This window comes from Echeneis naucrates, chromosome 8 (genome assembly GCF_900963305.1).
Source record: "Echeneis naucrates chromosome 8, fEcheNa1.1, whole genome shotgun sequence".
Lineage (NCBI taxonomy): Eukaryota > Metazoa > Chordata > Actinopteri > Carangiformes > Echeneidae > Echeneis > Echeneis naucrates.
This window is the reverse complement of record NC_042518.1, coordinates 11,220,427-11,233,828: the sequence shown is the minus strand read 5'-3', so window position 1 is coordinate 11,233,828 and position 13,402 is coordinate 11,220,427. Positions and strand designations below refer to the sequence as shown.

General features: G+C 37.0%; 1 protein-coding gene across 1 annotated transcript in view; it reads left to right on the top strand.

The window, feature by feature from the left end:
- LOC115047998 (uncharacterized) overlaps positions 1 to 13,402 on the top strand; it is a 65,712-nt gene that overhangs the window by 29,629 nt on the left and 22,681 nt on the right.

The following is a 13,402-nucleotide window of genomic DNA, read 5'->3' as shown; positions in this document are numbered from 1 at the left end:
AGTCAACACACCGCAAACTTGTGTTATCAGTTGAGCTCTGATGGCTTTTCAGTTTCCTGAAGTTTCTAAACACATCATGTTTAGAAAGCCACTTCCCGCTTTTCTCTGCACCTTAGAGACCACAGCTGCAGCAGGGAAACTTTACAGAAACAGTCACAACTATAAATAAACGTCCTCGAAGCAACAAACACATCTCCAAGTGTATAGATTTGCATATCAGCGCGTATTCAGGCGTGAAGTGGCTCAGCTGTACACAACAGACACGTCGTCAGACAAAAGCAGGTTTAAATGGTTCATTCATACACCTACTACATAAAAACAAATTACATGGAAAATACTTTGCTAAAGTATTTCCTTTTTCAACCTTTAAATCTCAATTTCTACAGTTTCAACACTGTGGGAGAATACATGGTAAAGATTGGGAGGCCAGTTGTTGGCCAACGACAGCAGTCAAGACGGCACTTTTTTTCAGCAAGCAATTCATCCAGCTAACACTCAGATATCATCTTAATATTTTTCATTTATTTTTTTGTTGTTGTTACAATTTAACACTTAAACCTGCTGTCCTCTTTCCCTGAAACTAGACAAGGATGAACAAACACAATGGAACATGTGTGCAGCAACAGAGTGAACATATATTTGCTCCATAAGTCAACACAGTGTGTGTGTCTTTTAAAAGTGACTCCACACCTTCAGGTGGTGAGATGAGGATGGTTTACACATCTTTGCTTTCACCTGACACCGAAACTGACGAATTCAGAAAGACGAAATTTCACCTGTCAATTTATAAGATGTTTAAACACCAGATGAGATAAAGGATTCAAAGAAACATACACCGGACCTCAGAGAAAAAAAAGAGAATGATTCAGATCCACACAGGATCATTTTTGGTTGGGGCAATCGATTCAGTGATTCAGTTACTTGTGAAATCCTGCAGACAAACATTATGAACAGCCATTTTTGTTCTGTTTGCTTTGATTCCTGCACTGACAGCTTTCCCTCTCCTCCCCTCTCCTGCAGTGGCAATCAGTGTGTGTGTGTGTGTGTGTGTGTGTGTGAGAGATGAACTGCAGGTGTGTGTGTGCCCCCAAATGTCCAAAAGGGTTGCTGCAAGGTTGCATTGGCGGACTGATGGCTTTTATTCACCACCCCCCCCCCCCCACCCCCCCCCCTCCCATAGGTTAGCTATTATCTTTTATCTTACATTTATTTGTTGGAGGAGAGACAGGGATTTTGATTTATTTTTTTGCTCTTTTGGCATTGCTCACCTCAAATTAAATAAAAACGACTACTTTGTCCGTTGACCTTGATGTTGGCTGCTTTTCTTGGGAGTGCGAAGGCCGGGGGCTTTCTATCGTGTGTGGCCCTGGTTCCCCTAGGCTGGGGCCAAAACACAAGTAAACAAGACATGAAAAAAAAAAAAAAAAAAAAAACAGTTGGAAGTGCAAAAAGTAAGTGATGACTACCATCTAGTGACAATATTAAGTAATACATCATTTACTCTTTGGTAAGGACGTGTGACTTGATAGTTGATGAACCACACCAGTTTTAGATGGGTCTCTGCTGCCAGCTACTGGTTTGTAGATGTACTGTCCCTAATCTGAAATTCAAAACTTCTCATAACATCATAGTTTGATGCAACGTCATGGCTCCGTCGTAAGTGTAACACACTTCCACATTTCAGCTGGCAGACGGCAGTACAACCGCACTTTATCTCCATTTAGTTCAGTTGGGATTTGTGTGAGATCACAATAGGCTCAGAGGAGGAATCAGAAATCAGAATCAGAAAGAATACAACTGACTCAACTATGATTCAACTACTTTTGTCTTCTTAACTTTATTAACTTGTCCTTAAAATAGCGTACACCCAACACTGAAGGCAGAACATGTGGATATTGTAGGACAAACTTGGTCCATGTGTCTCTCTTCCATCCTTGATGAATACGTACTTGTGGATGTCTTTCAGTTGCTTTGTTTAACACTAGAAACCATTCAGTCAAAACACTTTGTCAATAAAGGGTTCTGTTTTTTTATTTGAGGGATTAAAGGTTATGTGTGTGTGTGTGTGTGTGTGTGTGTTCATTCCAAAAAAGTTGGGACGCTGTGTAAAATGTAAATAAAAATAGAATGCAATGATTTTAGCAAAAATATGTTCCCATTTTGCTAATTTCGAATTTGTTAGCAGCAACACATCCCAAAAAAAGTAGGAAGAGGGCGATGCTTGTTTTAACAACTGTCTGTAAACATCTAGGTAGTGAGGAGACTAGCTGCTGCAGTTTCAGGAGAGATATGTTGTCCCATTGTTTTCCGATGCTCAGCAGTCCTGGGCCTTTGCTGCTGGATATGTTTGTTTGTTTGTTTGTTTGTTTTAGTATGAGCCAAATATTTTCCATTGCTGTTTATATGGTTTTTACACGGCGTCCCAACTTTTTTTGGAATTAGGGCTGTATATATATATATATATATGGCAGAGACTTCATTAAATCAGAATCATGAACTGGGTTCTTGGTAAATACCACTTTAAAAACTCTGTGCTGATTTCAATCATGACAACTGAAGCCCTGGTAGATGACAGTGGACACAACAACTGCACAAAGATAGTCTGCAAGGTTTATCAATTCAACATTTTGCATTGACAAGTGTTGACATGACTGAGTCAAACAGAAAAGTGTAGTTCTATGTATAAAGAAACCCAAATATTATGGGCCAACCCGCAATTTATTGACATTTTCTGAATTTATTTTCATGAACAAAGAAGGTATCAAATTATCAAATTTAAATATTAATTATATAATTTATCATCAGTAAATATTTTTTTATCATTTCAGGAGGCACTGACAGCACGATGCCAACATATACAACATTATGTGTTTCTCAAAGCTGTTTGCTATAATCACAAACTAATTGATAATTGGTGCGTCTGAAATTGTCATTATTGAGTAATACTGCAGCCAGTTTACAAAGAAATTCCATAAAAAACACAGAAACCTCTTTAATTATGTAGTGTTCAGTGTGGCACCAGTTTTTTCATTGTGGTATATCACTGTGACACTGGGTGGGTGGAGCACAGTGATACACACAAATACAAAAACCTCTACAGAGAGCCTGGATATTTATGACCAAATGAACTAATTGCAGTATTTAATACCACCTCAGTATTAGGCGGTATAGTAATTAGCCCAAAAACAAATATGCTATGTGATTCAGTTTGTCATAAATATTAATACATTGCAGATCACTGTAAAGCCTTCAGCAGTTCTGTTTCCTTGTTATTCCTCACTTTTACTGCACCTATGTATAAATATTCTTATGCATATAAATAATAATATATATTATTTTAATATAATTTCTTTTATTCTTCCAATTGTGGAGTCAGTGACAGTGATTAAAACTTCTATATAAATATACATACAAATAAACAATTGTTGCTTTCTTGATTTCTTTCACTGTATTTTGTCTTAATGGTATTAAACAAACAAAAAGAACAACAACAACAACAATTTACAAATTACACACATATATATATAATATAACGATCGTTATATTATATATATGTGTGTAATTTGTGAGTCACCAAAGTTGGGGAACAGGGTGGGGTTTTTGTACAGAGTTTTATCACAGTGCAGTAAATAGCTGGAACCACAGTGATACATCTTATGACAAAAACTTCCTGCATACAGAAGACCCTGACCATATCATGAGGTTCTTGTATGAGTGTGTATTACTGTGTATGGTGGCTACCACAGTGATACATGGCAATACAAAAACCTGTACTGAGTTCAGCTGAAACAAAAACTCTCTGCCTAACGGAAAAGAGCACATTGTGTTCCTTCTTCAAATCATGGGAGAGTAATTGTAATTATGTGATGTATTTTTCAGCTCCTGAATCGAAAGTAAATTCTTAACACCTCCGGGTCTTTGCTTTTAATTGTTTATCAATATTATTACACAGAAATGACTTCAAACACTGTAAAAGAGGAAGGACTTCAACACTATTTCTTCTTTCTTGCATGTTTCACATGTGAGGTTATACTCCCAAATGAGATCATATTTAATTATCACATCTACATTGCCACATATCCTTGCATTAATGTTGCGCATCATTAAACTTCCTTCAGTCACTCTGTGTCACTGCTTGCCATTTGTTACTGTGCCCATGCAATTGACTTTTCCAAAGTCATGTAGGCTGAGGTTTTTGCAGAAGGTTCATAATGATCCTGGAGGTCAAACAACCAACTGTTAGATCACCCATGCAGAGGCACAAACAAAAAAATCTGTGCCTGTGAATTTATCTACATTTGGCAGACACGTCAAATGCAAATTACAAGAGACAACTCTAAAGCTTCACCAACATAACTGCTGCTCACGCCCATATTTCTGAACCTGTAATTTTCAATGTGCTAAGAACATTTAGTTTTAACAGAAGATGACAAAGCATAATTGCATAATTGTTCAGAAATATATGTCATTGTCTGGCAACTGGCAATTTTCTATTACAGATTATTTTAAGGTCCTCTTCCTTATGAAGCATGAACTTGGCTAGAATGAACATACAATGGAAAACTTTTTGTTAACTATTATTTTCAAGAACAGAACACTGAGGGAACGCTCCTCATCAACCCTCATAAGAAAATCTGTTCTCAATTATACATCAGAACTACTGGATATGTGACCTAAAGCTATCAGGGAGGCCAGCTCACTAAATTTGTCAGAAGGAAGCTCAAATTGTAGCATTTCACTTTCACCTTTGGGTAGACTGTGTGTGTATGTGTATGTGTGTGTGTGTGTGTGTGTGTTATCTTTGGCAATAGCCATAGTGCAGTACTCTCCTTTATGTACTCGCAGTTTCTTACAATATTTTTCTATTTTATTAACAGTCTGTTTATTGAATGCTCTTATAGTTAATATTGGGGTTTATGTTCTGTATTATTAATAGTCATAGTTGTAGTATTATCATTATTACTGTTATTATTATTAAAGTTGTTAAATAAATATTGTTCTTGTTGTGTTTTAGGGGGCAGAGGTTTTTGTATCAGAATATTCCACTGTGTATGGAGTGGGTACCACACTGATACATGGCAATACAAAAACCTAAACAGAACTGTGGCATAAAACACACATACATTAAGAAAAACTGTTGATATTTACGTTTTATTCCATTTGTATTAGACCTGAAGAGAGATTAGTAGAGAGTATGAAAGGTAATCTGAATTTAAATGGTCATTTTCCAGAAACCTCCTGACATTCTTTGCATTTCTTAATTTGAATAATTGAAGTGTAAATCCAGAGAAAACTCTAAAGCTCCATCAAAGCAACTGCTACTCACGTCCATATTTCTGAACCTGTAATTTTTAATGTGCTAAGAACATTCAGTTTTAACAGAAAATGACAAAGGTTTGCATAATTAAGAAATATCTCACTGTCTGGCAACTGTTTTGACGCACAATGTAGCCCATATGACTACATGGCATATTTTCTCTTCAAATTATTTTAAGGTCCTCTTCCATATTAAGCATGAACTTGTTTAAATATTAATTACATAATTAACCATCATAAATAAAAAATCTTATAATTTCAGGAGGCACTGACAACACAATGCCAACAGATACAATACTATGTGTTTCTCAAAGCTGTTTGCTATAATCACAAACTAATTGATAATTGGTGTGTCTGAAATTGTCATTATTGAGTAATACTGCAGCCAGTTTACAAAGAAATTCCATAAAAACACAGAAACCTCTTTAATTATGTAGTGTTCAGTGTGGCACCAGTTTTTTCATTGTGGTATATCACTGTGACACTGGGTGGGTGGGACACAGTGATACACACAAATACAAAAACCTCTACAGAGAGCCTGGATATTTATGACCAAATGAACTAATTGCAGTATTTAATACCGCCTCAGTACCTTCATTACTAGACAATTAGCCCAAAAACAAATATGCTATGTGATTCAGTTTGCCATAAATATTAATATATTGCAGATCACTGTAAAGCCTTCAGCAGTTCTGTTTCCTTGTTATTCCTCACTTTTACTGCACCTATGTATAAATATTCTTATGCATATAAATAATAATGTATATTATTTTAATATAATTTATTTTATTCTTCCAATTGTGGAGTCAGTGACAGTGATTAAAACTTCTATATAAATATACATACAAATAAACAATTGTTGCTTCTTTCACTGTATTTTGTCTTCACATTATTTAATCAATTGTAAAAACAAACAAAAAGAACAGCAACAAAACATTGTTATGAATGTGTATCAAAGTTTGTGAGCAGGGTGGAGTTTTTGTACAGAGTTTTATCACAGTGTATTATACAGTGGGAACCACAGTGATACATCTTATGACAAAAACCTCAGCAAGTGTTTGAAACTGTGTGTCATGCTTTCACACTCCTGCAGTACAGTGTCCTGTGATGGACTGGTGACCTGTCCAGGATGTACCCCGCCCTCACCCAGTGGGAGCTGGTATCAGCTCCAGCATCCCCCATGACCCGGAAACGGATAAGCAATAGAAGATGACTGAATGAATGCATGGTCACTAGGCTGAGGTTTTTGTATCAGTGTATTCCACTGTGTATGGGGGCAATTACCACAGTGATACATGGCAATACAAAAACCTAAACTGAACTGTGGCATAAAACACATTTGCATTAAGAAAAACTGTTGATATTTATGTTTTTTCCATCTGTATTAGACCTGAAGAAAGATTAGTAGAAGGTATGAAAGATCATTTGAATTCAAATGGTGATTTTCCAGAAACGTCTTGACATTCTTTACATTTCTTAATTTCATGATGTAACCTGGTGCCCACTTCTGTACAGCACTTTGGTGAACTGCTGTCGTTTCAAATGCGCTCTAGAAATAAAGTTTCAGTTGAGGTGAGTTGAATTAATTGTAGAACAGAACACTGAGGGAACGCTCCTCATCAACCCTCATAAGAAAATCTGTTCTCAATTATACATCAGAACTACTGGATATGTGACCTAAAGCTATCAGGGAGGCCAGCTCACTAAATATTGTCAGAGGGAAGCTCAAAGTGTAGCGTTTCACTTTCACCTTTGGGTAGACTGTGTGTGTGTGTGTGTTATCTCTGGCAATAGCTGTGGTGCAGTACTCTCCTTTATGTACTCACAAATTCTTACAATTTTTTTCTATTTTATTAACAGTCTGTTTGTTGAATGCTCTTCTTGTGAATATTGGGGTTTATGTTCTGTATTATTATTTGTAGTAGTAGTAGTATCATTATTATTGTTATTGTTAAAGTTGTTAATATCGTTGCTTTCGTTCTGTTTTCACACGGCTACATTTTAACATCAGGCTCAAAAAATATTTTGGTTCAACTAATAGCATGTATGTTCCCAGATCACCAGTGAGCAGGGTGGAGTATTTGTGCAGGCTTCCATCACAGTGTACTATAACGTCCACAGTGATACATCCTGTGACAAAAATCCTCTCCAATGCTGTGTGTATGTATGTGCTCAACAAAACTCTTCTTTAGGAAAACAAACATGTTTCAGTAATATTGGGAGTAATTTCTGTCAAAGCAGACTGTGTTTGGACATCATGAGCTTAGAAATGATTTCATTTCTCTGGCAAATAGAAATCATGCAAATTATGATGTTATATAAGTTATACATACAAATAAACTAATAATTTTATTTAACAATTGCAAAAACAAACAAAAAGAACAACAACAAATCGTTATATTATATATATATGTGTAATTTGTGAGTCACCAAAGTTGGGGAACAGGGTGGGGTTTTTGTACAGAGTTTTATCACAGTGCAGTAAATAGCTGGGGCCACAGTGATACATCTTATGACAAAAACTTCCTGCATACAGAAGACCCTGACCATATCATGAGGTTTTTGTATGAGTGTGTATTACTGTGTATGGTAGCTACCACAGTGATACATGGCAATACAAAAACCTGTACTGAGTTCAGCTGAAACAAAAACTCTCTGCCTAACGGAAAAGAGCACATTGTGTTCACTCTTCAAATCATGGGAGACTAATTGTAATTATGTGATGTATTTTTCAGCTCCTGAATCGAAAGTAAATTCTTAACACCTCCGGGTCTTTGCTTTTAATTGTTTATCAATATTATTACACAGAAATGACTTCAAACACTGTAAAAGAGGAAGGACTTCAACACTATTTCTTCTTTCTTGCGTGTTTCACATGTGAGGTTATACTCCCAAATGAGATCATATTTAATTATCACATCTACATTGCCACATATCCTTGCATTAATGTTGCGCATCATTAAACTTCCTTCAGTCACTCTGTGTCACTGCTTGTCATTTGTTACTGTGCCCATGCAATTGACTTTTCCAAAGTCATGTAGGCTGAGGTTTTTGCAGAAGGTTCATAATGATCCTGGAGGTCAAACAACCAACTGTTAGATCACCCATGCAGAGGCACAAACAAAAAAATCTGTGCCTGTGAATTTATCTACATTTGGCAGACACGTCAAATGCAAATTACAAGAGACAACTCTAAAGCTTCACCAACATAACTGCTGCTCACGCCCATATTTTTGAACCTGTAATTTTCAATGTGCTAAGAACATTTAGTTTTAACAGAAGATGACAAAGCATAATTGCATAATTGTTCAGAAATATATGTCATTGTCTGGCAACTGGCAATTTTCTATTACAGATTATTTTAAGGTCCTCTTCCTTATGAAGCATGAACTTGGCTAGAATGAACATACAATGGAAAACTTTTTATTAACTATTATTTTCAAGAACAGAACACTGAGGGAACGCTCCTCATCAACCCTCATAAGAAAATCTGTTCTCAATTATACATCAGAACTACTGGATATGTGACCTAAAGCTATCAGCTGTTATCTCTGGCAATAGCTGTGGTGCAGTACTCTCCTTTATGCACTCACAAATTCTTACACATTTTTTCTATTTTATTAACAGTCTGTTGAATGCTCTTATAGTTAATATAAAATATAATATATATAATATGTTCTGCATTATTATCATTATTATCAGTAGCAGTAATAGTAGTATCATCATTATTCGTATTATTAAAGTTGTTAATATTGTTGTTGTTGTGTTTTAGGGGGCAGAGGTTTTTGTATCAGTATATTCCACTGTGTATGGAATAACCACCACACTGATACATGGCAATACAAAAACCTAAACTGAACTGTGGGATAAAACACGTGTATTAAGAAAAACTGTTGATATTTACTTTCTTTTTTCCACGTCTGTATTAGACCATGAAGAAAGATTAGTAGACAATATGAAAGGTAAGCTGAATTTAAATGGTGATTTTCCAGAAACTTCTTGACTATCTTTAAATGTATTCATTTAATTAATTGAAGTGTAAACGTGTGTTCATGATTAATGGTCTGGGGAGGGTTGCATTGTGCTACTTACAATGTCAAACGTTTTATTAAATTAGACAGAGACAATTGAAGGAAAGCATGTTCATTTTGGATTTATGGTTATTAACATCCTTACTGGTCACTATTTATGGAAGACATAGGAGACAATCTTCACCACAGCAGGTGCTTCCTCAGCCAGTTGAAAAACTGAAACGTAGGAACTCAAGCCGGATGCTCTCACACCAGCACTAATAACATATTACATTATAGCAGACCAGAGAAACCACGATATGTCTTCATCTCAAAATTGTATTTTCATGTAGAATAAAACCATGTCCACAGGAAAAAAGCTTCCATCTGTGGACTCTATATATGTATTTTATACCATCACTCTATCTCACTGTCAACATGTTCTTTGCTTGGATAAATCATTTGCTTTTTAAGCAGTCACCAAGTCTGAACAGTTTAAAGGTGTGTTAGGATGTACAGAAAAAATATCACAAAATTTGTTTCTCAGTTCTGGCAGCATGGCAATAGAGCATTTTATTCTCACTGATCAGTTTGAAAAATGAACGCCTGTCCTTTATGTACAGGTTTATTGAAAAGGTAAGCATTTCATAGAATTGCTGTTTGATTATGCTACAGTCCATACAAGTCCATGTATCCTCATCATCCAAAAAATCTGTTCCTCGTTTCAGTTTTCCAGGATGGCAGGAAATGCACGTTGGTGTGCATGCTGACCACCCATGTCTTTAATGGATGAGTACATTATATTAAAATGAAAGGATCTTAAAAAAAAATGAAACAAGAGAGTGACTCCCCTGGCATCGTAAAGGTGAAATGGCAAGGTGTCTGAAAACAGTGACATGCTTTAGTTTTGTTGCTTTCCATTTATTATGCATTATCTGCAGTTGGATCAGTGTAATGTATTGCGTGACAGAAATGTATCACTCTCTTACTTTATGACAATAACTACATGTGTAGCATTCTTTCCATTGGTGAGGCCAAGGGGGTCACAACATCAAACAGCACTCTGTTTAGAAGAAATTCATTTGCAATCCTATGAGCGAGTGACCAAACGAAAAACAAGGAAGCCTGGCTAATTTTGGTTTTAAGAGGACAGTCAACTTGGTTATTCGCTATAGAGCATCCAGTTGCATCAAATAATTCTGACGTTAGATCCATTGGGACGTTCAGGACTGCTGTCAGCAAAAGATGAAGAGTAGGGGGCGTCAACAGCTAATCAGAGAAAACAGGCCCACCACACACTCTCTCCTGCCAGACTGGACCAGCCAGCAGAAGGGAGGATGGTGGAGCCATCATACTGCTCACCATGGAAGGGAGCGTGGGATGTTAATGGGTGAAATGTTGGTACCACAGGTAAATCATAGCGTAATGGCACTGACCGTACAAGCCGTTTTGCAGAGCAAACGCGTTTGCTAAAAATGTTAAAGCAATAAATCTGCATCACCACTGATGAAAGCAGAGAACACAGATGTGCTCATCTTATTGTCTATGTAAGATGTGATGTAGATGTGCAAACTACGCTTTTAAATGGTTAAAGTAACAAACGACAGAGATGAAGAATCTGTTTACAACAGCCTCAGATAGTTTTCTTGCCTGCTGTGATTAGTGTTTAGAAACATCCCAGGGAGCTTCAGTTCTCAACGCCACAACCACTGGAGTGCTTGCAACGCTACAACATCACTTCCAAGCCATTAAGTTTGCACACTGCCTTGCCAACTACTTCAACCTGGCAGTTCATGACTTGGAAACTGGTTCCTGGATAGAATCACTTCATATTCTTTATTGCCAAGCTGTACAGGCTATACCGACAGTCTGCAGAGAACACAAGACTGCTTAAGGAACAGCGACTGACGTTAATATCAATACTTTAGGAATCTGAGAGATATTTCCCACCTAAGAGGGCTGCACATTCTTACAATGAGTCATGAGGAAAGTTAGTGGTTTCCAAGACTAATAAATGGGTAAGCATTCATTCATTCATTCATCTTCATCTGCTTATCCATTTCTGGGTCTTTGGGTTGCTGGAGCCAATCCCAGCTCTCACTGGGCGAGGGCGGGGTACATCCTGGACAGGTCACCAGTCCATCACAGGGCCAATGGGTAAACAATAACTCTTTATTCCATTCTTTTGTTTGTTGCAATTTTATTGCAGAGTTAGTTACCACTGCTGATGGATGCAGATTTTTTTTTTTTTTCTGGAAAAGGAGTACTTGCTGCCAAACCACCCCAAAGAAAGTTGGCACCTATAATACATAATATTAATAAATATACTAGCCATATTTGCTAAAGTAGGCCAATGTCAAGCATTGAATAATTTGCTGTTTGAATGTGGGTGTGGCTTTTTATATACGTTTATAGATGGATATATATTTTATATTTTCACATGACCTGTGAACTAGGATCCAGAAGCAATTAAGTGTTGCTGTTATTTATTGTTCGTATACACAATGTTGCAGTGCAACTATCCAAAGTAGGTGCAAAATGTCATCACGATCTATTTCATTATATCAGCCAACATAATTTCTCAAAAATAGGATTTTTGCTGCTTTTTCTGACTTTTTTTTTTTTTTTTTTTCACAATGATCAGGAGAAAATTACTATGCTACCACATGAATTTTGTTCTTACATCATTTGAATGTGTTGTCATATGGCACTGTTGTTGGAAACTTGTTGACTTATTGTTCACAAACTTGTTTATTCACCATTGAGGCGGACCAACGATGCTCCAGATCAGTCACTCTGCTGTGCTGTGAGAGGTCTGCGCGCCTTCTACAGGATAAATAGCCCAATGTCGGGGGATGTTTTTAAGGGGGAGAATCTTTGCAAAGTAAAATCAAAGTCTTTTATTTGCATTTTATTTCTGAAAATATTAGAGACAATCTGAGAATTTTGGCCGATTACAGATTTTTCTCAAACGGGCTATAATCGGTCGGGCTCTAATATATACACACATTTCTGTGTTAATTTTTCACTCTCCCCATTTTTTGCGAAAACAACAACAAAAATTGGCATTGCCATGTCACTCACAGCGCACTCCAGTCTGAGAAATCATTAAAACGGCACTCCTGTCTGAGTGCTTCTGTGTGTTTAATCACCGAGAATTATATTTTTATTCTGGGGTGGACAGCACAACGGCGTAGTGGTTAGCACTGTTGCTGTTCGGTTCCCGGCCTGGGGCCTTTCTGTGCAGAGTTTGATTGTTCTCCCCGTGTCTGCGTGGGTTTCCTCCCATCATCCAAAGACATCATGTTTGGGTTAATTGGTGACTCTAAATTGTCTGTAGGTCTGAGTGTGACCGATTGTTGGTCTCTGTCTGTCTCTGTGTGTTGGGCCTATAATGGACTACCGACCCGTTCAGGCTGACCCCGCCCCTCGCCCATGTGAGCTGCGATTGGCTCCAGCATCCCTGTGACCCGGAAACGGAAAAACAGAAGGAGATGGAGAAGATGGATGATTTCCAGTGATGAATCCAGCTAGGTGCTGTGACTGAAGCTGAAGGGAAGGCCAGAAGACATTACGATAACGTGTGAATTCTATAGTTTCTTGAACTGTACCAAAATACACAAAAAATTGTTACATTTGGCTATTTAACTCAGCGGTGAGGTGTTTTAAATATATCTTGCATGCAGCAGCTGATCCATTCTTAACTATGAAGTGAAGGTGGACCGTTTTAATTGTTTAGTTTTCAACCAAACCACTCAGAGGTGACATTAATGCCTTAAGAGTCAGTGCACTGCATCTTAAATTCATAGTCCTGTGTCCAGTGTATATTTAGACTTGATGAACCAATCATATAAATTAGACTTCTAGGTTAAATTTGATTGATTAAAACTTTCAATTATTAACTGTGGCTAGATGTCTGATGGATAATGATCAATCAATCAATCACACATCAATCAATCACACATACAAAGAGTAAAAACTGTGAACTTAAACAGGAAGCAAAGCTTTATTATTATTGTTGTTGTTGTTTTATGGGGCAAATATTAATTTGGCTGAGTCCAGTTAATCTGGTTTCA